Source organism: Melozone crissalis, unplaced genomic scaffold (assembly GCF_028551555.1).
Source record: "Melozone crissalis strain CALT ecotype California unplaced genomic scaffold, PUWL_Pcris_2 ptg000050l_1, whole genome shotgun sequence".
NCBI lineage: Eukaryota > Metazoa > Chordata > Aves > Passeriformes > Passerellidae > Melozone > Melozone crissalis.
Window position 1 is genome coordinate 919,108 of NW_026535828.1, and position 22,746 is coordinate 941,853.

The following is a 22,746-nucleotide window of genomic DNA, read 5'->3' on the forward strand; positions in this document are numbered from 1 at the left end:
CTTGTTTCATCACCTTTGCGAAGTTGCCGCTCTCTCCGGCTCCCGGAGACGAAGAAGCTGCTTCTTCGCGCAAAGACGATTCTGCCGCTCACAGTGCTCTGCGGTGTGCGCCTTCTGCCGAAAGAGCCCCGGGAGCTGTGCTTAGCTCTGAGAAGCACCATACGTGCTTCTTTAGCCTCTCTTCTCGTCTACATCTTAGCAAAAAGCTTTTCCACTCTGTCTGGCAAGGAGAAACTGTGCCAGCACAGAAAACATCTCCCATCGTGTTCTAGAGGCTGCACGCAGGTCTGCCGAGTGTTTTGCAAGAAGAGAAAGAAAGTTGTCCAAAACAGCTTGCAATCGAATGTTCATGTGAATAGAAAAGGCAGGAGAGTGGTCAGGTACTGTTTTCTCTCAGTTGGCAAGCGGCGCACACAATCGCAGTGTTGTTCAGCTTGTTTCATCACCTTTGCGAAGTTGCCGCTCTCTCCGGCTCCCGGAGACGAAGAAGCTGCTTCTTCGCGCAAAGACGATTCTGCCGCTCACAGTGCTCTGCGGTGTGCGCCTTCTGCCGAAAGAGGTCCGGGAGCGGTGCTTAGCTCTGAGAAGCACCATACGTGCTTCTTTAGCCTTTCTTCTCGTCTACATCTTAGCAAAAAGCTTTTCCACTCTGTCTGGCAAGGAGAAACTGTGCCAGCACAGAAAACATCTCCCATCGTGTTCTAGAGGCTGCACGGAGGTCTGCCGAGTGTTTTGCAAGAAGAGAAAGAAAGTTGTCCAAAACAGCTTGCAATCGAATGTTCATGTGAATAGAAAAGGCAGGAGAGTGGTCAGGTACTGTTTTCTCTCAGTTGGCAAGCTGCGCACACAATCGCAGTGTTGTACAGCTTGTTTCATCACCTTTGCGAAGTTGCCGCTCTCTCCGGCTCCCGGAGACGAAGAAGCTGCTTCTTCGCGCAAAGACGATTCTGCCGCTCACAGTGCTCTGCGGTGTGCGCCTTCTGCCGAAAGAGGTCCGGGAGCGGTGCTTAGCTCTGAGAAGCACCATACGTGCTTCTTTAGCCTTTCTTCTCGTCTACATCTTAGCAAAAAGCTTTTCCACTCTGTCTGGCAAGGAGAAACTGTGCCAGCACAGAAAACATCTCCCATCGTGTTCTAGAGGCTGCACGCAGGTCTGCCGAGTGTTTTGCAAGAAGAGAAAGAAAGTTGTCCAAAACAGCTTCCAATCGAATGTTCAAGTGAATAGAAAAGGCAGGAGAGTGGTCAGGTACTGTTTTCTCTCACTTGGCAAGCTGCGCACACAATCGCAGTGTTGTACAGCTTGTTTCATCACCTTTGCGAAGTTGCCGCTCTCTCCGGCTCCCGGAGACGAAGAAGCTGCTTCTTCGCGCAAAGACGATTCTGCCGCTCACAGTGCTCTGCGGTGTGCGCCTTCTGCCGAAAGAGGCCCGGGAGCTGTGCTTAGCTCTGCAGAGCACCGTACCTTCGTCTTTAGCCTCTCTTCTCGTCTACATCTTAGCAAAAAGCTTTTCCACTCTGTCTGGCAAGGAGAAACTGTGCCAGCACAAAAAACATCTCCCATCGTGTTCTAGAGGCTGCACGGAGGTCTGCCGAGTGTTTTGCAAGAAGAGAAAGAAAGTTGTCCAAAACAGCTTGCAATCGAATGTTCATGTGAATAGAAAAGGCAGGAGAGTGGTCAGGTACTGTTTTCTCTCAGTTGGCAAGCTGCGCACACAATCGCACTGTTGTACAGCTTGTTTCATCACCTTTGCGAAGTTGCCGCTCTCTCCGGCTCCCGGAGACGAAGAAGCTGCTTCTTCGCGCAAAGACGATTCTGCCGCTCACAGTGCTCTGCGGTGTGCGCCTTCTGCCGAAAGAGCCCCGGGATCGGTGCTTAGCTCTGAGAAGCACCATACGTGCTTCTTTAGCCTCTCTTCTCGTCTACATCTTAGCAAAAAGCTTTTCCACTCTGTCTGGCAAGGAGAAACTGTGCCAGCACAGAAAACATCTCCCATCGTGTTCTAGAGGCTGCACGCAGGTCTGCCGAGTGTTTTGCAAGAAGAGAAAGAAAGTTGTCCAAAACAGCTTGCAATCGAATGTTCATGTGAATAGAAAAGGCAGGAGAGTGGTCAGGTACTGTTTTCTCTCACTTGGCAAGCTGCGCACACAATCGCAGTGTTGTACAGCTTGTTTCATCACCTTTGCGAAGTTGCCGCTCTCTCCGGCTCCCGGAGACGAAGAAGCTGCTTCTTCGCGCAAAGACGATTCTGCCGCTCACAGTGCTCTGCGGTGCGCGCCTTCTGCCGAAAGAGGCCCGGGAGAGGTGCTTAGCTCTGCAGAGCACCGTACCTTCGTCTTTAGCCTCTCTTCTCGTCTACATCTTAGCAAAAAGCTTTTCCACTCTGTCTGGCAAGGAGAAACTGTGCCAGCACAGAAAACATCTCCCATCGTGTTCTAGAGGCTGCACGCAGGTCTGCCGAGTGTTTTGCAAGAAGAGAAAGAAAGTTGTCCAAAACAGCTTGCAATCGAATGTTCATGTGAATAGAAAAGGCAGGAGAGTGGTCAGGTACTGTTTTCTCTCAGTTGGCAAGCGGCGCACACAATCGCAGTGTTGTTCAGCTTGTTTCATCACCTTTGCGAAGTTGCCGCTCTCTCCGGCTCCCGGAGACGAAGAAGCTGCTTCTTCGCGCAAAGACGATTCTGCCGCTCACAGTGCTCTGCGGTGTGCGCCTTCTGCCGAAAGAGCCCCGGGAGCTGTGCTTAGCTCTGAGAAGCACCATACGTGCTTCTTTAGCCTCTCTTCTCGTCTACATCTTAGCAAAAAGCTTTTCCACTCTGTCTGGCAAGGAGAAACTGTGCCAGCACAGAAAACATCTCCCATCGTGTTCTAGAGGCTGCACGCAGGTCTGCCGAGTGTTTTGCAAGAAGAGAAAGAAAGTTGTCCAAAACAGCTTGCAATCGAATGTTCATGTGAATAGAAAAGGCAGGAGAGTGGTCAGGTACTGTTTTCTCTCTGTTGGCAAGCGGCGCACACAATCGCAGTGTTGTTCAGCTTGTTTCATCACCTTTGCCAAGTTGCCGCTCTCTCCGGCTCCCGGAGACGAAGAAGCTGCTTCTTCGCGCAAAGACGATTCTGCCGCTCACAGTGCTCTGCGGTGTGCGCCTTCTGCCGAAAGAGCCCCGGGAGCTGTGCTTAGCTCTGCAGAGCACCGTACCTTCGTCTTTAGCCTCTCTTCTCGTCTACATCTTAGCAAAAAGCTTTTCCACTCTGTCTGGCAAGGAGAAACTGTGCCAGCACAGAAAACATCTCCCATCGTGTTCTAGAGGCTGCACGCAGGTCTGCCGAGTGTTTTGCAAGAAGAGAAAGAAAGTTGTCCAAAACAGCTTCCAATCGAATGTTCAAGTGAATAGAAAAGGCAGGAGAGTGGTCAGGTACGGTTTTCTCTCACTTGGCAAGCTGCGCACACAATCGCAGTGTTGTACAGCTTGTTTCATCACCTTTGCGAAGTTGCCGCTCTCTCCGGCTCCCGGAGACGAAGAAGCTGCTTCTTCGCGCAAAGACGATTCTGCCGCTCACAGTGCTCTGCGGTGTGCGCCTTCTGCCGAAAGAGCCCCGGGAGCTGTGCTTAGCTCTGCAGAGCACCGTACCTTCGTCTTTAGCCTCTCTTCTCGTCTACATCTTAGCAAAAAGCTTTTCCACTCTGTCTGGCAAGGAGAAACTGTGCCAGCACAGAAAACATCTCCCATCGTGTTCTAGAGGCTGCACGCAGGTCTGCCGAGTGTTTTGCAAGAAGAGAAAGAAAGTTGTCCAAAACAGCTTGCAATCGAATGTTCATGTGAATAGAAAAGGCAGGAGAGTGGTCAGGTACTGTTTTCTCTCAGTTGGCAAGCTGCGCACACAATCGCACTGTTGTACAGCTTGTTTCATCACCTTTGCGAAGTTGCCGCTCTCTCCGGCTCCCGGAGACGAAGAAGCTGCTTCTTCGCGCAAAGACGATTCTGCCGCTCACAGTGCTCTGCGGTGTGCGCCTTCTGCCGAAAGAGCCCCGGGAGCGGTGCTTAGCTCTGAGAAGCACCATACGTGCTTCTTTAGCCTCTCTTCTCGTCTACATCTTAGCAAAAAGCTTTTCCACTCTGTCTGGCAAGGAGAAACTGTGCCAGCACAGAAAACATCTCCCATCGTGTTCTAGAGGCTGCACGCAGGTCTGCCGAGTGTTTTGCAAGAAGAGAAAGAAAGTTGTCCAAAACAGCTTGCAATCAAATGTTCATGTGAATAGAAAAGGCAGGAGAGTGGTCAGGTACTGTTTTCTCTCAGTTGGCATGCTGCGCACACAATCGCAGTGTTGTACAGCTTGTTTCATCACCTTTGCGAAGTTGCCGCTCTCTCCGGCTCCCGGAGACGAAGAAGCTGCTTCTTCGCGCAAAGACGATTCTGCCGCTCACAGTGCTCTGCGGTGTGCGCCTTCTGCCGAAAGAGCCCCGGGAGCTGTGCTTAGCTCTGCAGAGCACCGTACCTTCGTCTTTAGCCTCTCTTCTCGTCTACATCTTAGCAAAAAGCTTTTCCACTCTGTCTGGCAAGGAGAAACTGTGCCAGCACAGAAAACATCTCCCATCGTGTTCTAGAGGCTGCACGCAGGTCTGCCGAGTGTTTTGCAAGAAGAGAAAGAAAGTTGTCCAAAACAGCTTCCAATCGAATGTTCAAGTGAATAGAAAAGGCAGGAGAGTGGTCAGGTACTGTTTTCTCTCAGTTGGCAAGCTGCGCACACAATCGCAGTGTTGTACAGCTTGTTTCATCACCTTTGCGAAGTTGCCGCTCTCTCCGGCTCCCGGAGACGAAGAAGCTGCTTCTTCGCGCAAAGACGATTCTGCCGCTCACAGTGCTCTGCGGTGTGCGCCTTCTGCCGAAAGAGGCCCGGGAGCTGTGCTTAGCTCTGCAGAGCACCGTACCTTCGTCTTTAGCCTCTCTTCTCGTCTACATCTTAGCAAAAAGCTTTTCCACTCTGTCTGGCAAGGAGAAACTGTGCCAGCACAAAAAACATCTCCCATCGTGTTCTAGAGGCTGCACGGAGGTCTGCCGAGTGTTTTGCAAGAAGAGAAAGAAAGTTGTCCAAAACAGCTTGCAATCGAATGTTCATGTGAATAGAAAAGGCAGGAGAGTGGTCAGGTACTGTTTTCTCTCAGTTGGCAAGCTGCGCACACAATCGCACTGTTGTACAGCTTGTTTCATCACCTTTGCGAAGTTGCCGCTCTCTCCGGCTCCCGGAGACGAAGAAGCTGCTTCTTCGCGCAAAGACGATTCTGCCGCTCACAGTGCTCTGCGGTGTGCGCCTTCTGCCGAAAGAGCCCCGGGAGCGGTGCTTAGCTCTGAGAAGCACCATACGTGCTTCTTTAGCCTCTCTTCTCGTCTACATCTTAGCAAAAAGCTTTTCCACTCTGTCTGGCAAGGAGAAACTGTGCCAGCACAGAAAACATCTCCCATCGTGTTCTAGAGGCTGCACGCAGGTCTGCCGAGTGTTTTGCAAGAAGAGAAAGAAAGTTGTCCAAAACAGCTTGCAATCGAATGTTCATGTGAATAGAAAAGGCAGGAGAGTGGTCAGGTACTGTTTTCTCTCAGTTGGCAAGCTGCGCACACAATCGCAGTGTTGTACAGCTTGTTTCATCACCTTTGCGAAGTTGCCGCTCTCTCCGGCTCCCGGAGACGAAGAAGCTGCTTCTTCGCGCAAAGACGATTCTGCCGCTCACAGTGCTCTGCGGTGCGCGCCTTCTGCCGAAAGACGCCCGGGAGCGGTGCTTAGCTCTGCAGAGCACCGTACCTTCGTCTTTAGCCTCTCTTCTCGTCTACATCTTAGCAAAAAGCTTTTCCACTCTGTCTGGCAAGGAGAAACTGTGCCAGCACAGAAAACATCTCCCATCGTGTTCTAGAGGCTGCACGGAGGTCTGCCGAGTGTTTTGCAAGAAGAGAAAGAAAGTTGTCCAAAACAGCTTGCAATCGAATGTTCATGTGAATAGAAAAGGCAGGAGAGTGGTCAGGTACTGTTTTCTCTCAGTTGGCAAGCTGCACACACAATCGCACTGTTGTACAGCTTGTTTCATCACCTTTGCGAAGTTGCCGCTCTCTCCGGCTCCCGGAGACGAAGAAGCTGCTTCTTCGCGCAAAGACGATTCTGCCGCTCACAGTGCTCTGCGGTGTGCGCCTTCTGCCGAAAGAGCCCCGGGAGCTGTGCTTAGCTCTGCAGAGCACCGTACCTTCGTCTTTAGCCTCTCTTCTCGTCTACATCTTAGCAAAAAGCTTTTCCACTCTGTCTGGCAAGGAGAAACTGTGCCAGCACAGAAAACATCTCCCATCGTGTTCTAGAGGCTGCACGGAGGTCTGCCGAGTGTTTTGCAAGAAGAGAAAGAAAGTTGTCCAAAACAGCTTGCAATCGAATGTTCATGTGAATAGAAAAGGCAGGAGAGTGGTCAGGTACTGTTTTCTCTCAGTTGGCAAGCTGCGCACACAATCGCAGGGTTGTACAGCTTGTTTCATCACCTTTGCGAAGTTGCCGCTCTCTCCGGCTCCCGGAGACGAAGAAGCTGCTTCTTCGCGCAAAGACGATTCTGCCGCTCACAGTGCTCTGCGGTGTGCGCCTTCTGCCGAAAGAGCCCCGGGAGCTGTGCTTAGCTCTGAAAAGCACCATGCGTGCTTCTTTAGCCTCTCTTCTCGTCTACATCTTAGCAAAAAGCTTTTCCACTCTGTCTGGCAAGGAGAAACTGTGCCAGCACAGAAAACATCTCCCATCGTGTTCTAGAGGCTGCACGGAGGTCTGCCGAGTGTTTTGCAAGAAGAGAAAGAAAGTTGTCCAAAACAGCTTGCAATCGAATGTTCATGTGAATAGAAAAGGCAGGAGAGTGGTCAGGTACTGTTTTCTCTCAGTTGGCAAGCTGCGCACACAATCGCAGTGTTGTACAGCTTGTTTCATCACTTTGCGAAGTTGCCGCTCTCTCCGGCTCCTGGAGACGAAGAAGCTGCTTCTTCGCGCAAAGACGATTTTGCCGCTCACAGTGCTCTGCGGTGTGCGCCTTCTGCCGAAAGAGGCCCGGGAGCGGTGCTTAGCTCTGCAGAGCACCGTACCTTCGTCTTTAGCCTCTCTTCTCGTCTACATCTTAGCAAAAAGCTTTTCCACTCTGTCTGGCAAGGAGAAACTGTGCCAGCACAAAAAACATCTCCCATCGTGTTCTAGAGGCTGCACGCAGGTCTGCCGAGTGTTTTGCAAGAAGAGAAAGAACGTTGTCCAAAACAGCTTCCAATCGAATGTTCAAGTGAATAGAAAAGGCAGGAGAGTGGTCAGGTACGGTTTTCTCTCAGTTGGCAAGCTGCGCACACAATCGCAGTGTTGTACAGCTTGTTTCATCACCTTTGCGAAGTTGCCGCTCTCTCCGGCTTCCGGAGACGAAGAAGCTGCTTCTTCGTGCAAAGACGATTCTGCCGCTTACAGTGTTCTGCTGTGTGCGCCTTCTGCCGAAAAAGGCCCGGGAGCGGTGCTTAGCACTGCAGAGCACCGTACCTTCGTCTTTAGCCTCTCTTCTCGTCTACATCTTAGCAAAAAGCTTTTCCACTCTGTCTGGCAAGGAGAAACTGTGCCAGCACAAAAAACATCTCCCATCGTGTTCTAGAGGCTGCACGGAGGTCTGCCGAGTGTTTTGCAAGAAGAGAAAGAAAGTTGTCCAAAACAGCTTGCAATCGAATGTTCATGTGAATAGAAAAGGCAGGAGAGTGGTCAGGTACTGTTTTCTCTCAGTTGGCAAGCTGCGCACACAATCGCAGTGTTGTACAGCTTGTTTCATCACCTTTGCGAAGTTGCCGCTCTCTCCGGCTCCCGGAGACGAAGAAGCTGCTTCTTCGCGCAAAGATGATTCTGCCGCTCACAGTGCTCTGCGGTGTGCGGCTTCTGCCGAATGAGGTCCGGGAGCGGTGCTTAGCTCTGCAGAGCACCGTACCTTCGTCTTTAGCCTCTCTTCTCGTCTACATCTTAGCAAAAAGCTTTTCCACTCTGTCTGGCAAGGAGAAACTGTGCCAGCACAGAAAACATCTCCCATCGTGTTCTAGAGGCTGCACAGAGGTCTGCCGAGTGTTTTGCAAGAAGAGAAAGAAAGTTGTCCAAAACAGCTTGCAATCGAATGTTCATGTGAATAGAAAAGGCAGGAGAGTGGTCAGGTACTGTTTTCTCTCAGTTGGCAAGCTGCGCACACAATCGCACTGTTGTACAGCTTGTTTCATCACCTTTGCGAAGTTGCCGCTCTCTCCGGCTCCCGGAGACGAAGAAGCTGCTTCTTCGCGCAAAGACGATTCTGCCGCTCACAGTGCTCTGCGGTGTGCGCCTTCTGCCGAAAGAGCCCCGGGATCGGTGCTTAGCTCTGAGAAGCACCATACGTGCTTCTTTAGCCTCTCTTCTCGTCTACATCTTAGCAAAAACCTTTTCCACTCTGTCTGGCAAGGAGAAACTGTGCCAGCACAGAAAACATCTCCCATCGTGTTCTAGAGGCTGCACGCAGGTCTGCCGAGTGTTTTGCAAGAAGAGAAAGAAAGTTGTCCAAAACAGCTTGCAATCGAATGTTCATGTGAATAGAAAAGGCAGGAGAGTGGTCAGGTACTGTTTTCTCTCACTTGGCAAGCTGCGCACACAATCGCAGTGTTGTACAGCTTGTTTCATCACCTTTGCGAAGTTGCCGCTCTCTCCGGCTCCCGGAGACGAAGAAGCTGCTTCTTCGCGCAAAGACGATTCTGCCGCTCACAGTGCTCTGCGGTGCGCGCCTTCTGCCGAAAGAGGCCCGGGAGAGGTGCTTAGCTCTGCAGAGCACCGTACCTTCGTCTTTAGCCTCTCTTCTCGTCTACATCTTAGCAAAAAGCTTTTCCACTCTGTCTGGCAAGGAGAAACTGTGCCAGCACAGAAAACATCTCCCATCGTGTTCTAGAGGCTGCACGCAGGTCTGCCGAGTGTTTTGCAAGAAGAGAAAGAAAGTTGTCCAAAACAGCTTGCAATCGAATGTTCATGTGAATAGAAAAGGCAGGAGAGTGGTCAGGTACTGTTTTCTCTCAGTTGGCAAGCGGCGCACACAATCGCAGTGTTGTTCAGCTTGTTTCATCACCTTTGCGAAGTTGCCGCTCTCTCCGGCTCCCGGAGACGAAGAAGCTGCTTCTTCGCGCAAAGACGATTCTGCCGCTCACAGTGCTCTGCGGTGTGCGCCTTCTGCCGAAAGAGCCCCGGGAGCTGTGCTTAGCTCTGAGAAGCACCATACGTGCTTCTTTAGCCTCTCTTCTCGTCTACATCTTAGCAAAAAGCTTTTCCACTCTGTCTGGCAAGGAGAAACTGTGCCAGCACAGAAAACATCTCCCATCGTGTTCTAGAGGCTGCACGCAGGTCTGCCGAGTGTTTTGCAAGAAGAGAAAGAAAGTTGTCCAAAACAGCTTGCAATCGAATGTTCATGTGAATAGAAAAGGCAGGAGAGTGGTCAGGTACTGTTTTCTCTCAGTTGGCAAGCGGCGCACACAATCGCAGTGTTGTTCAGCTTGTTTCATCACCTTTGCGAAGTTGCCGCTCTCTCCGGCTCCCGGAGACGAAGAAGCTGCTTCTTCGCGCAAAGACGATTCTGCCGCTCACAGTGCTCTGCGGTGTGCGCCTTCTGCCGAAAGAGGTCCGGGAGCGGTGCTTAGCTCTGAGAAGCACCATACGTGCTTCTTTAGCCTTTCTTCTCGTCTACATCTTAGCAAAAAGCTTTTCCACTCTGTCTGGCAAGGAGAAACTGTGCCAGCACAGAAAACATCTCCCATCGTGTTCTAGAGGCTGCACGGAGGTCTGCCGAGTGTTTTGCAAGAAGAGAAAGAAAGTTGTCCAAAACAGCTTGCAATCGAATGTTCATGTGAATAGAAAAGGCAGGAGAGTGGTCAGGTACTGTTTTCTCTCAGTTGGCAAGCTGCGCACACAATCGCACTGTTGTACAGCTTGTTTCATCACCTTTGCGAAGTTGCCGCTCTCTCCGGCTCCCGGAGACGAAGAAGCTGCTTCTTCGCGCAAAGACGATTCTGCCGCTCACAGTGCTCTGCGGTGTGCGCCTTCTGCCGAAAGAGGTCCGGGAGCGGTGCTTAGCTCTGAGAAGCACCATACGTGCTTCTTTAGCCTTTCTTCTCGTCTACATCTTAGCAAAAAGCTTTTCCACTCTGTCTGGCAAGGAGAAACTGTGCCAGCACAGAAAACATCTCCCATCGTGTTCTAGAGGCTGCACGGAGGTCTGCCGAGTGTTTTGCAAGAAGAGAAAGAAAGTTGTCCAAAACAGCTTGCAATCGAATGTTCATGTGAATAGAAAAGGCAGGAGAGTGGTCAGGTACTGTTTTCTCTCAGTTGGCAAGCTGCGCACACAATCGCACTGTTGTACAGCTTGTTTCATCACCTTTGCGAAGTTGCCGCTCTCTCCGGCTCCCGGAGACGAAGAAGCTGCTTCTTCGCGCAAAGACGATTCTGCCGCTCACAGTGCTCTGCGGTGTGCGCCTTCTGCCGAAAGACGCCCGGGAGCGGTGCTTAGCTCTGCAGAGCACCGTACCTTCGTCTTTAGCCTCTCTTCTCGTCTACATCTTAGCAAAAAGCTTTTCCACTCTGTCTGGCAAGGAGAAACTGTGCCAGCACAGAAAACATCTCCCATCGTGTTCTAGAGGCTGCACGGAGGTCTGCCGAGTGTTTTGCAAGAAGAGAAAGAAAGTTGTCCAAAACAGCTTGCAATCGAATGTTCATGTGAATAGAAAAGGCAGGAGAGTGGTCAGGTACTGTTTTCTCTCAGTTGGCAAGCTGCGCACACAATCGCAGTGTTGTACAGCTTGTTTCATCACCTTTGCCAAGTTGCCGCTCTCTCCGGCTCCCGGAGACGAAGAAGCTGCTTCTTCGCGCAAAGACGATTCTGCCGCTCACAGTGCTCTGCGGTGTGCGCCTTCTGCCGAAAGAGGTCCGGGAGCGGTGCTTAGCTCTGAGAAGCACCATACGTGCTTCTTTAGCCTTTCTTCTCGTCTACATCTTAGCAAAAAGCTTTTCCACTCTGTCTGGCAAGGAGAAACTGTGCCAGCACAGAAAACATCTCCCATCGTGTTCTAGAGGCTGCACGGAGGTCTGCCGAGTGTTTTGCAAGAAGAGAAAGAAAGTTGTCCAAAACAGCTTCCAATCGAATGTTCATGTGAATAGAAAAGGCAGGAGAGTGGTCAGGTACTGTTTTCTCTCAGTTGGCAAGCTGCGCACACAATCGCACTGTTGTACAGCTTGTTTCATCACCTTTGCGAAGTTGCCGCTCTCTCCGGCTCCCGGAGACGAAGAAGCTGCTTCTTCGCGCAAAGACGATTCTGCCGCTCACAGTGCTCTGCGGTGTGCGCCTTCTGCCGAAAGACGCCCGGGAGCGGTGCTTAGCTCTGCAGAGCACCGTACCTTCGTCTTTAGCCTCTCTTCTCGTCTACATCTTAGCAAAAAGCTTTTCCACTCTGTCTGGCAAGGAGAAACTGTGCCAGCACAGAAAACATCTCCCATCGTGTTCTAGAGTCTGCACGGAGGTCTGCCGAGTGTTTTGCAAGAAGAGAAAGAAAGTTGTCCAAAACAGCTTGCAATCGAATGTTCATGTGAATAGAAAAGGCAGGAGAGTGGTCAGGTACTGTTTTCTCTCAGTTGGCACGCTGCGCACACAATCGCAGTGTTGTACAGCTTGTTTCATCACCTTTGCGAAGTTGCCGCTCTCTCCGGCTCCCGGAGACGAAGAAGCTGCTTCTTCGCGCAAAGACGATTCTGCCGCTCACAGTGCTCTGCGGTGTGCGCCTTCTGCCGAAAGAGCCCCGGGAGCGGTGCTTAGCTCTGCAGAGCACCGTACCTTCGTCTTTAGCCTCTCTTCTCGTCTACATCTTAGCAAAAAGCTTTTCCACTCTGTCTGGCAAGGAGAAACTGTGCCAGCACAGAAAACATCTCCCATCGTGTTCTAGAGGCTGCACGCAGGTCTGCCGAGTGTTTTGCAAGAAGAGAAAGAAAGTTGTCCAAAACAGCTTCCAATCGAATGTTCAAGTGAATAGAAAAGGCAGGAGAGTGGTCAGGTACTGTTTTCTCTCACTTGGCAAGCTGCGCACACAATCGCAGTGTTGTACAGCTTGTTTCATCACCTTTGCGAAGTTGCCGCTCTCTCCGGCTCCCGGAGACGAAGAAGCTGCTTCTTCGCGCAAAGACGATTCTGCCGCTCACAGTGCTCTGCGGTGTGCGCCTTCTGCCGAAAGAGGCCCGGGAGCTGTGCTTAGCTCTGCAGAGCACCGTACCTTCGTCTTTAGCCTCTCTTCTCGTCTACATCTTAGCAAAAAGCTTTTCCACTCTGTCTGGCAAGGAGAAACTGTGCCAGCACAAAAAACATCTCCCATCGTGTTCTAGAGGCTGCACGGAGGTCTGCCGAGTGTTTTGCAAGAAGAGAAAGAAAGTTGTCCAAAACAGCTTGCAATCGAATGTTCATGTGAATAGAAAAGGCAGGAGAGTGGTCAGGTACTGTTTTCTCTCAGTTGGCAAGCTGCGCACACAATCGCAGTGTTGTACAGCTTGTTTCATCACCTTTGCGAAGTTGCCGCTCTCTCCGGCTCCCGGAGACGAAGAAGCTGCTTCTTCGCGCAAAGATGATTCTGCCGCTCACAGTGCTCTGCGGTGTGCGGCTTCTGCCGAATGAGGTCCGGGAGCGGTGCTTAGCTCTGCAGAGCACCGTACCTTCGTCTTTAGCCTCTCTTCTCGTCTACATCTTAGCAAAAAGCTTTTCCACTCTGTCTGGCAAGGAGAAACTGTGCCAGCACAGAAAACATCTCCCATCGTGTTCTAGAGGCTGCACGGAGGTCTGCCGAGTGTTTTGCAAGAAGAGAAAGAAAGTTGTCCAAAAGAGCTTGCAATCGAATGTTCATGTGAATAGAAAACGCAGGAGAGTGGTCAGGTACTGTTTTCTCTCAGTTGGCAAGCTGCGCACACAATCGCAGTGTTGTACAGCTTGTTTCATCACCTTTGCGAAGTTGCCGCTCTCTCCGGCTCCCGGAGACGAAGAAGGTGCTTCTTCGCGCAAAGACGATTCTGCCGCTCACAGTGCTCTGCGGTGTGCGCCTTCTGCCGAAAGAGCCCCGGGATCGGTGCTTAGCTCTGAGAAGCACCATACGTGCTTCTTTAGCCTCTCTTCTCGTCTACATCTTAGCAAAAAGCTTTTCCACTCTGTCTGGCAAGGAGAAACTGTGCCAGCACAGAAAACATCTCCCATCGTGTTCTAGAGGCTGCACGCAGGTCTGCCGAGTGTTTTGCAAGAAGAGAAAGAAAGTTGTCCAAAACAGCTTGCAATCGAATGTTCATGTGAATAGAAAAGGCAGGAGAGTGGTCAGGTACTGTTTTCTCTCACTTGGCAAGCTGCGCACACAATCGCAGTGTTGTACAGCTTGTTTCATCACCTTTGCGAAGTTGCCGCTCTCTCCGGCTCCCGGAGACGAAGAAGCTGCTTCTTCGCGCAAAGACGATTCTGCCGCTCACAGTGCTCTGCGGTGCGCGCCTTCTGCCGAAAGAGGCCCGGGAGAGGTGCTTAGCTCTGCAGAGCACCGTACCTTCGTCTTTAGCCTCTCTTCTCGTCTACATCTTAGCAAAAAGCTTTTCCACTCTGTCTGGCAAGGAGAAACTGTGCCAGCACAGAAAACATCTCCCATCGTGTTCTAGAGGCTGCACGCAGGTCTGCCGAGTGTTTTGCAAGAAGAGAAAGAAAGTTGTCCAAAACAGCTTGCAATCGAATGTTCATGTGAATAGAAAAGGCAGGAGAGTGGTCAGGTACTGTTTTCTCTCAGTTGGCAAGCGGCGCACACAATCGCAGTGTTGTTCAGCTTGTTTCATCACCTTTGCGAAGTTGCCGCTCTCTCCGGCTCCCGGAGACGAAGAAGCTGCTTCTTCGCGCAAAGACGATTCTGCCGCTCACAGTGCTCTGCGGTGTGCGCCTTCTGCCGAAAGAGCCCCGGGAGCTGTGCTTAGCTCTGAGAAGCACCATACGTGCTTCTTTAGCCTCTCTTCTCGTCTACATCTTAGCAAAAAGCTTTTCCACTCTGTCTGGCAAGGAGAAACTGTGCCAGCACAGAAAACATCTCCCATCGTGTTCTAGAGGCTGCACGCAGGTCTGCCGAGTGTTTTGCAAGAAGAGAAAGAAAGTTGTCCAAAACAGCTTGCAATCGAATGTTCATGTGAATAGAAAAGGCAGGAGAGTGGTCAGGTACTGTTTTCTCTCAGTTGGCAAGCGGCGCACACAATCGCAGTGTTGTTCAGCTTGTTTCATCACCTTTGCGAAGTTGCCGCTCTCTCCGGCTCCCGGAGACGAAGAAGCTGCTTCTTCGCGCAAAGACGATTCTGCCGCTCACAGTGCTCTGCGGTGTGCGCCTTCTGCCGAAAGAGGTCCGGGAGCGGTGCTTAGCTCTGAGAAGCACCATACGTGCTTCTTTAGCCTTTCTTCTCGTCTACATCTTAGCAAAAAGCTTTTCCACTCTGTCTGGCAAGGAGAAACTGTGCCAGCACAGAAAACATCTCCCATCGTGTTCTAGAGGCTGCACGGAGGTCTGCCGAGTGTTTTGCAAGAAGAGAAAGAAAGTTGTCCAAAACAGCTTGCAATCGAATGTTCATGTGAATAGAAAAGGCAGGAGAGTGGTCAGGTACTGTTTTCTCTCAGTTGGCAAGCTGCGCACACAATCGCACTGTTGTACAGCTTGTTTCATCACCTTTGCGAAGTTGCCGCTCTCTCCGGCTCCCGGAGACGAAGAAGCTGCTTCTTCGCGCAAAGACGATTCTGCCGCTCACAGTGCTCTGCGGTGTGCGCCTTCTGCCGAAAGAGGTCCGGGAGCGGTGCTTAGCTCTGAGAAGCACCATACGTGCTTCTTTAGCCTTTCTTCTCGTCTACATCTTAGCAAAAAGCTTTTCCACTCTGTCTGGCAAGGAGAAACTGTGCCAGCACAGAAAACATCTCCCATCGTGTTCTAGAGGCTGCACGGAGGTCTGCCGAGTGTTTTGCAAGAAGAGAAAGAAAGTTGTCCAAAACAGCTTGCAATCGAATGTTCATGTGAATAGAAAAGGCAGGAGAGTGGTCAGGTACTGTTTTCTCTCAGTTGGCAAGCTGCGCACACAATCGCACTGTTGTACAGCTTGTTTCATCACCTTTGCGAAGTTGCCGCTCTCTCCGGCTCCCGGAGACGAAGAAGCTGCTTCTTCGCGCAAAGACGATTCTGCCGCTCACAGTGCTCTGCGGTGTGCGCCTTCTGCCGAAAGACGCCCGGGAGCGGTGCTTAGCTCTGCAGAGCACCGTACCTTCGTCTTTAGCCTCTCTTCTCGTCTACATCTTAGCAAAAAGCTTTTCCACTCTGTCTGGCAAGGAGAAACTGTGCCAGCACAGAAAACATCTCCCATCGTGTTCTAGAGGCTGCACGGAGGTCTGCCGAGTGTTTTGCAAGAAGAGAAAGAAAGTTGTCCAAAACAGCTTGCAATCGAATGTTCATGTGAATAGAAAAGGCAGGAGAGTGGTCAGGTACTGTTTTCTCTCAGTTGGCAAGCTGCGCACACAATCGCAGTGTTGTACAGCTTGTTTCATCACCTTTGCGAAGTTGCCGCTCTCTCCGGCTCCCGGAGACGAAGAAGCTGCTTCTTCGCGCAAAGACGATTCTGCCGCTCACAGTGCTCTGCGGTGTGCGCCTTCTGCCGAAAGAGGTCCGGGAGCGGTGCTTAGCTCTGAGAAGCACCATACGTGCTTCTTTAGCCTTTCTTCTCGTCTACATCTTAGCAAAAAGCTTTTCCACTCTGTCTGGCAAGGAGAAACTGTGCCAGCACAGAAAACATCTCCCATCGTGTTCTAGAGGCTGCACGGAGGTCTGCCGAGTGTTTTGCAAGAAGAGAAAGAAAGTTGTCCAAAACAGCTTGCAATCGAATGTTCATGTGAATAGAAAAGGCAGGAGAGTGGTCAGGTACTGTTTTCTCTCAGTTGGCAAGCTGCGCACACAATCGCACTGTTGTACAGCTTGTTTCATCACCTTTGCGAAGTTGCCGCTCTCTCCGGCTCCCGGAGACGAAGAAGCTGCTTCTTCGCGCAAAGACGATTCTGCCGCTCACAGTGCTCTGCGGTGTGCGCCTTCTGCCGAAAGACGCCCGGGAGCGGTGCTTAGCTCTGCAGAGCACCGTACCTTCGTCTTTAGCCTCTCTTCTCGTCTACATCTTAGCAAAAAGCTTTTCCACTCTGTCTGGCAAGGAGAAACTGTGCCAGCACAGAAAACATCTCCCATCGTGTTCTAGAGTCTGCACGGAGGTCTGCCGAGTGTTTTGCAAGAAGAGAAAGAAAGTTGTCCAAAACAGCTTGCAATCGAATGTTCATGTGAATAGAAAAGGCAGGAGAGTGGTCAGGTACTGTTTTCTCTCAGTTGGCACGCTGCGCACACAATCGCAGTGTTGTACAGCTTGTTTCATCACCTTTGCGAAGTTGCCGCTCTCTCCGGCTCCCGGAGACGAAGAAGCTGCTTCTTCGCGCAAAGACGATTCTGCCGCTCACAGTGCTCTGCGGTGTGCGCCTTCTGCCGAAAGAGGTCCGGGAGCGGTGCTTAGCTCTGAAAAGCACCATACGTGCTTCTTTAGCCTCTCTTCTCGTCTACATCTTAGCAAAAAGCTTTTCCACTCTGTCTGGCAAGGAGAAACTGTGCCAGCACAGAAAATATCTCCCATCGTGTTCTAGAGGCTGCACGGAGGTCTGCCGAGTGTTTTGCAAGAAGAGAAAGAAAGTTGTCCAAAACAGCTTGCAATCGAATGTTCATGTGAATAGAAAAGGCAGGAGAGTGGTCAGGTACTGTTTTCTCTCAGTTGGCAAGCTGCGCACACAATCGCAGTGTTGTACAGCTTGTTTCATCACCTTTGCGAAGTTGCCGCTCTCTCCGGCTCCCGGAGACGAAGAAGCTGCTTCTTCGCGCAAAGATGATTCTGCCGCTCACAGTGCTCTGCGGTGTGCGGCTTCTGCCGAATGAGGTCCGGGAGCGGTGCTTAGCTCTGCAGAGCACCGTACCTTCGTCTTTAGCCTCTCTTCTCGTCTACATCTTAGCAAAAAGCTTTTCCACTCTGTCTGGCAAGGAGAAACTGTGCCAGCACAGAAAACATCTCCCATCGTGTTCTAGAGGCTGCACGGAGGTCTGCCGAGTGTTTTGCAAGAAGAGAAAGAAAGTTGTCCAAAAGAGCTTGCAATCGAATGTTCATGTGAATAGAAAACGCAGGAGAGTGGTCAGGTACTGTTTTCTCTCAGTTGGCAAGCTGCGCACACAATCGCAGTGTTGTACAGCTTGTTTCATCACCTTTGCGAAGTTGCCGCTCTCTCCGGCTCCCGGAGACGAAGAAGGTGCTTCTTCGCGCAAAGACGATTCTGCCGCTCACAGTGCTCTGCGGTGTGCGCCTTCTGCCGAAAGAGCCCCGGGATCGGTGCTTAGCTCTGAGAAGCACCATACGTGCTTCTTTAGCCTCTCTTCTCGTCTACATCTTAGCAAAAAGCTTTTCCACTCTGTCTGGCAAGGAGAAACTGTGCCAGCACAGAAAACATCTCCCATCGTGTTCTAGAGGCTGCACGCAGGTCTGCCGAGTGTTTTGCAAGAAGAGAAAGAAAGTTGTCCAAAACAGCTTGCAATCGAATGTTCATGTGAATAGAAAAGGCAGGAGAGTGGTCAGGTACTGTTTTCTCTCACTTGGCAAGCTGCGCACACAATCGCAGTGTTGTACAGCTTGTTTCATCACCTTTGCGAAGTTGCCGCTCTCTCCGGCTCCCGGAGACGAAGAAGCTGCTTCTTCGCGCAAAGACGATTCTGCCGCTCACAGTGCTCTGCGGTGCGCGCCTTCTGCCGAAAGAGGCCCGGGAGAGGTGCTTAGCTCTGCAGAGCACCGTACCTTCGTCTTTAGCCTCTCTTCTCGTCTACATCTTAGCAAAAAGCTTTTCCACTCTGTCTGGCAAGGAGAAACTGTGCCAGCACAGAAAACATCTCCCATCGTGTTCTAGAGGCTGCACGCAGGTCTGCCGAGTGTTTTGCAAGAAGAGAAAGAAAGTTGTCCAAAACAGCTTGCAATCGAATGTTCATGTGAATAGAAAAGGCAGGAGAGTGGTCAGGTACTGTTTTCTCTCAGTTGGCAAGCGGCGCACACAATCGCAGTGTTGTTCAGCTTGTTTCATCACCTTTGCGAAGTTGCCGCTCTCTCCGGCTCCCGGAGACGAAGAAGCTGCTTCTTCGCGCAAAGACGATTCTGCCGCTCACAGTGCTCTGCGGTGTGCGCCTTCTGCCGAAAGAGCCCCGGGAGCTGTGCTTAGCTCTGAGAAGCACCATACGTGCTTCTTTAGCCTCTCTTCTCGTCTACATCTTAGCAAAAAGCTTTTCCACTCTGTCTGGCAAGGAGAAACTGTGCCAGCACAGAAAACATCTCCCATCGTGTTCTAGAGGCTGCACGCAGGTCTGCCGAGTGTTTTGCAAGAAGAGAAAGAAAGTTGTCCAAAACAGCTTGCAATCGAATGTTCATGTGAATAGAAAAGGCAGGAGAGTGGTCAGGTACTGTTTTCTCTCAGTTGGCAAGCGGCGCACACAATCGCAGTGTTGTTCAGCTTGTTTCATCACCTTTGCGAAGTTGCCGCTCTCTCCGGCTCCCGGAGACGAAGAAGCTGCTTCTTCGCGCAAAGACGATTCTGCCGCTCACAGTGCTCTGCGGTGTGCGCCTTCTGCCGAAAGAGGTCCGGGAGCGGTGCTTAGCTCTGAGAAGCACCATACGTGCTTCTTTAGCCTTTCTTCTCGTCTACATCTTAGCAAAAAGCTTTTCCACTCTGTCTGGCAAGGAGAAACTGTGCCAGCACAGAAAACATCTCCCATCGTGTTCTAGAGGCTGCACGGAGGTCTGCCGAGTGTTTTGCAAGAAGAGAAAGAAAGTTGTCCAAAACAGCTTGCAATCGAATGTTCATGTGAATAGAAAAGGCAGGAGAGTGGTCAGGTACTGTTTTCTCTCAGTTGGCAAGCTGCGCACACAATCGCACTGTTGTACAGCTTGTTTCATCACCTTTGCGAAGTTGCCGCTCTCTCCGGCTCCCGGAGACGAAGAAGCTGCTTCTTCGCGCAAAGACGATTCTGCCGCTCACAGTGCTCTGCGGTGTGCGCCTTCTGCCGAAAGAGGTCCGGGAGCGGTGCTTAGCTCTGAGAAGCACCATACGTGCTTCTTTAGCCTTTCTTCTCGTCTACATCTTAGCAAAAAGCTTTTCCACTCTGTCTGGCAAGGAGAAACTGTGCCAGCACAGAAAACATCTCCCATCGTGTTCTAGAGGCTGCACGGAGGTCTGCCGAGTGTTTTGCAAGAAGAGAAAGAAAGTTGTCCAAAACAGCTTGCAATCGAATGTTCATGTGAATAGAAAAGGCAGGAGAGTGGTCAGGTACTGTTTTCTCTCAGTTGGCAAGCTGCGCACACAATCGCACTGTTGTACAGCTTGTTTCATCACCTTTGCGAAGTTGCCGCTCTCTCCGGCTCCCGGAGACGAAGAAGCTGCTTCTTCGCGCAAAGACGATTCTGCCGCTCACAGTGCTCTGCGGTGTGCGCCTTCTGCCGAAAGACGCCCGGGAGCGGTGCTTAGCTCTGCAGAGCACCGTACCTTCGTCTTTAGCCTCTCTTCTCGTCTACATCTTAGCAAAAAGCTTTTCCACTCTGTCTGGCAAGGAGAAACTGTGCCAGCACAGAAAACATCTCCCATCGTGTTCTAGAGGCTGCACGGAGGTCTGCCGAGTGTTTTGCAAGAAGAGAAAGAAAGTTGTCCAAAACAGCTTGCAATCGAATGTTCATGTGAATAGAAAAGGCAGGAGAGTGGTCAGGTACTGTTTTCTCTCAGTTGGCAAGCTGCGCACACAATCGCAGTGTTGTACAGCTTGTTTCATCACCTTTGCGAAGTTGCCGCTCTCTCCGGCTCCCGGAGACGAAGAAGCTGCTTCTTCGCGCAAAGACGATTCTGCCGCTCACAGTGCTCTGCGGTGTGCGCCTTCTGCCGAAAGACGCCCGGGAGCGGTGCTTAGCTCTGCAGAGCACCGTACCTTCGTCTTTAGCCTCTCTTCTCGTCTACATCTTAGCAAAAAGCTTTTCCACTCTGTCTGGCAAGGAGAAACTGTGCCAGCACAGAAAACATCTCCCATCGTGTTCTAGAGTCTGCACGGAGGTCTGCCGAGTGTTTTGCAAGAAGAGAAAGAAAGTTGTCCAAAACAGCTTGCAATCGAATGTTCATGTGAATAGAAAAGGCAGGAGAGTGGTCAGGTACTGTTTTCTCTCAGTTGGCACGCTGCGCACACAATCGCAGTGTTGTACAGCTTGTTTCATCACCTTTGCGAAGTTGCCGCTCTCTCCGGCTCCCGGAGACGAAGAAGCTGCTTCTTCGCGCAAAGACGATTCTGCCGCTCACAGTGCTCTGCGGTGTGCGCCTTCTGCCGAAAGAGGTCCGGGAGCGGTGCTTAGCTCTGAAAAGCACCATACGTTCTTCTTTAGCCTCTCTTCTCGTCTACATCTTAGCAAAAAGCTTTTCCACTCTGTCTGGCAAGGAGAAACTGTGCCAGCACAGAAAATATCTCCCATCGTGTTCTAGAGGCTGCACGGAGGTCTGCCGAGTGTTTTGCAAGAAGAGAAAGAAAGTTGTCCAAAACAGCTTGCAATCGAATGTTCATGTGAATAGAAAAGGCAGGAGAGTGGTCAGGTACTGTTTTCTCTCAGTTGGCAAGCTGCGCACACAATCGCAGTGTTGTACAGCTTGTTTCATCACCTTTGCGAAGTTGCCGCTCTCTCCGGCTCCCGGAGACGAAGAAGCTGCTTCTTCGCGCAAAGACGATTCTGCCGCTCACAGTGCTCTGCGGTGTGCGCCTTCTGCCGAAAGACGCCCGGGAGCGGTGCTTAGCTCTGCAGAGCACCGTACCTTCGTCTTTAGCCTCTCTTCTCGTCTACATCTTAGCAAAAAGCTTTTCCACTCTGTCTGGCAAGGAGAAACTGTGCCAGCACAAAAAACATCTCCCATCGTGTTCTAGAGGCTGCACGGAGGTCTGCCGAGTGTTTTGCAAGAAGAGAAAGAAAGTTGTCCAAAACAGCTTGCAATCGAATGTTCATGTGAATAGAAAAGGCAGGAGAGTGGTCAGGTACTGTTTTCTCTCAGTTGGCACGCTGCGCACACAATCGCAGTGTTGTACAGCTTTTTTTATCATCTTTGCGAAGTTGCCGCTCTCTCCGGCTTCCGGAGACGAAGAAGCTGCTTCTTCGCGCAAAGACGATTCTGCCGCTCACAGTGATCTGCGGTGTGCGAATTCTGCCGAAAGACGCCCGGGAGCGGTGCTTAGCACTGCAGAGCACCGTACCTTCGTCTTTAGCCTCTCTTCTCCTCTACATCTTAGCAAAAAGCTTTTCCACTCTTTCTGGCAGGGAGAAACTGTGCCAGCACAGAAAACATCTCCCATCGTGTTCTAGAGGCTGCACGCAGGTCTGCCGAGTGTTTTGCACGAAGAGAAAGAAAGTTGTCCAAAACAGCTTGCAATCGAATGTTCATGTGAATAGAAAAGGCAGGAGAGTGGTCAGGTACTGTTTTCTCTCAGTTGGCAAGCTGCGCACACAATCGCAGTGTTGTACAGCTTGTTTCATCACCTTTGCGAAGTTGCCGCTCTCTCCGGCTCCCGGAGACGAAGAAGCTGCTTCTTCGCGCAAAGACGATTCTGCCGCTCACAGTGCTCTGCGGTGTGCGCCTTCTGCCGAAAGAGGTCCGGGAGCGGTGCTTTGCTCTGCAGAGCACCGTACCTTCGTCTTTAGCCTCTCTTCTCGTCTACATCTTAGCAAAAAGCTTTTCCACTCTGTCTGGCAAGGAGAAACTGTGCCAGCACAGAAAACATCTCCAATCGTGTTCTAGAGGCTGCACGCAGGTCTGCCGAGTATTTTGCAAGAAGAGAAAGAAAGTTGTCCAAAACAACTTGCAATCGAATGTTCATGTGAATAGAAAAGGCAGGAGAGTGGTCAGGTACTGTTTTCTCTCAGTTGGCAAGCTGCGCACACAATCGCAGTGTTGTACAGCTTGTTTCATCACCTTTGCGAAGTTGCCGCTCTCTCCGGCTCCCGGAGACGAAGAAGCTGCTTCTTCGCGCAAAGACGATTCTGCCGCTCACAGTGCTCTGCGGTGTGCGCCTTCTGCCGAAAGAGGTCCGGGAGCGGTGGTTAGCTCTGCAGAGCACCGTACCTTCGTCTTTAGCCTCTCTTCTCGTCTACATCTTAGCAAAAAGCTTTTCCACTCTGTCTGGCAAGGAGAAACTGTGCCAGCACAGAAAACATCTCCCATCGTGTTCTAGAGGCTGCACGGAGGTCTGCCGAGTGTTTTGCAAGAAGAGAAAGAAAGTTGTCCAAAACAGCTTGCAATCGAATGTTCATGTGAATAGAAAAGGCAGGAGAGTGGTCAGGTACTGTTTTCTCTCACTTGGCAAGCTGCGCACACAATCGCAGTGTTGTACAGCTTGTTTCATCACCTTTGCGAAGTTGCCGCTCTCTCCGGCTCCCGGAGACGAAGAAGCTGCTTCTTCGCGCAAAGACGATTCTGCCGCTCACAGTGCTCTGCGGTGTGCGCCTTCTGCCGAAAGAGCCCGGGGAGCTGTGCTTAGCTCTGCAGAGCACCGTACCTTCGTCTTTAGCCTCTCTTCTCGTCTACATCTTAGCAAAAAGCTTTTCCACTCTGTCTGGCAAGGAG